Source organism: Chaetura pelagica, unplaced genomic scaffold (genome assembly GCF_000747805.2).
Source record: "Chaetura pelagica isolate M959 unplaced genomic scaffold, ChaPel_1.0 scaffold39, whole genome shotgun sequence".
NCBI lineage: Eukaryota > Metazoa > Chordata > Aves > Apodiformes > Apodidae > Chaetura > Chaetura pelagica.
In genome coordinates, this window is record NW_009954614.1 from 2,516,205 (window position 1) to 2,518,649 (window position 2,445).

Here is a 2,445-nt window from a genome sequence, read left to right on the forward strand (position 1 = left end):
TCTAACTCAGCCTCCTACGGGGGGGTCACAGATCTCCCCATAGTGTCTGAGCTGGCAGAGTGCAGGTGCAGCCTTGAAGCCTCAGTAGTTAGAAAAACATTCCACTGTCTTATCAGCCTAGCAGAACTGTTGCTAGTTACAAGAAAGCTTACTGAAGGAAAAAAAAATCAGTAAAAAGAAAAATTGGCTTCATCCTGGCTCAAACCAGGACACTATGTATATACAAGAAACAAGAAACTTGTGACACTAAACCAAGAGCCAGAGGCAGCAATGCTTGTCCTCTCCTTGAGAAAATGAGCAGAAAAGGGAAGGGAGAAGATGCAGCCGTGGCATTTCCCTGGGATCAAGTGCAACCCCTTCAGCGACTCCTGTGTCAAAATCCACATAGTAGTTGTAGGTTTCCTTGAAATAACTTTTTCACTGAGGAAGTTTTGTCTAGCTCATACAGAAGACCATAATTTTTCCTGGATCTCTAAATGTTTTGCTATACAAAGGCTCTACCATATGACTAGGACTGATGGGTTATGTCTCTGCTTTGGCTTTGGTACAGGCATGTGCTGAGATGCTCAGGGTTTTTGTAGCTGTGTTGTGTAGCAGTGCTCAACAAGGCTAATGCTTCCAGGACCTGTTTGCTGCATATGCTGAGAATGAGCTGTGTGTATGGTACATCCCGCCCCCCCCCAATGTTCTTTACTGTTTGTGCTCAGAATAAATGTTTGGCACATAGGTACATGCTTCTGCCTGGGAAATCCCTTGTAGGTATAGATGTGTGGAAAGCAAGCAGTGTAGCAGATGTAGCAGGGAAAAGAAGGCTTTGAAGGCAACTTACCCCACAGGAATGGCTCAAGTGCAGTCACTTCCTCACATTTTCACATATAGTGTGCTTAAAGATATAACCTGTGATGAAAGACATGAGAGTGCCAGCCACTCTCCCACAGACACCTGCATGTCTTTAGTATTTCATACTTTCTATTATGAATAACAATAACACCTTGCTTTTGTGGCAAGATTGCAAATAAATCTCTTGTAAAATCATCCAGTGCTGTGCTGACAGTTTCAGCCCCATGCAGGCAATACTTTATGGATAAGTTGATGCAGGCATTTTAAAGAAAATGAAACAAAATGTACCATGTCAGTTTGCATAATCCAAGAGCTGATAGCCTTAATTTTCTGAGTCACTAAAACAAAGATATAAAATAAAGAGATTTTGAGGGTAAAGTTTAATCTTTGTGTATATTGTGTGTGCTTTTTTTAAAAAAAAATGCCTCAACACCTTTTTATGGAGGGAAGAAGAAACTAAGAATGCCATAGCATTTCAGACATAAGCTAGAAAAATGCTGCAAGCTGGAAAAAATGCTGCATAAGCACCCTTCTTCCTGTTTTATGTTGGCTGCTTGACACATTAGATAAGTCCATGAAAGAAAATTTTTTAGTGTCTGTCATCTGAATTTACCTCAGGACTTCAGTTTTAACTTTATTTAGGATCCTGTAGAACCCAAAAAGAATATGTGGGTATTACTCCTGTAACTATGGACAACTAGTGCCAAGACCATGATGTAAGAGAGTGGACTCACAGATCCCTGCTCTCCTTGCCTTTCCTGCTTTGCAGCTACTAGACTGTTGTGCATGTACAACCTTTAAAGTTTGTTTCCATGATGAGAGCTCTTCGGGATCTTTTGTTTAAGCACCATGACTTTCACATGCAGGTGATGCCTTCCATGAGTTCTGTCAGCTTCAGGTACCAATTATTCATGCAAACATGAACACAGGCATACTTTTACATATGGTTCTGCACAAAATTCATGGCTAGGTTGAAAAATATTGGCTTGAAGTAAAGATGGAACTATTCTTCCTGCTCATCCTCTCATTGTTTGAAATAGGTTGCACATTAAGAGTTAATTTCTTCCCATAGAGTGACTTCAGACAATTACTCTGATAATATGAGTTATCAAATGTATTTATGCAAAAGAGACACTTGACAGTTACATGAAAATGAAAAAAAGAAAAAAGTATTTTCTATTTTAAACAAATATGACAATTTTTATATAAATAGAGAAATGTTAAAAATAACAGACACAACCTCGTTTCTGCCAAGTTAGCAGTTAGGTGCCCCAAAACCCTTACAAATCTGGAAGACCATAGTGCTACAGTTGGTCTTACCTCTCCAAATTACACTCTATATTTTCAGGGGGAAAAAAACCAAACAAACCAGCTTTGGCTTTGTGCAACTTGGTCTAGTGTGAGCTTTCCCTGATCCCAGCAGGGAGTTTGGAACCTGTTGATCTTTAAGGTCCCTTCCAACCTTAACCATTCTGTGATTCTATGATTCTAAGGACTTTGAGAAAGGAAGGATAAATAAGTTGCCCTTTATGTAGACACTAATGCCTGTGTTGGAATATTTACATATATATCTCCAGGTTTACTGGTTTTTATTTTTACTCTTTG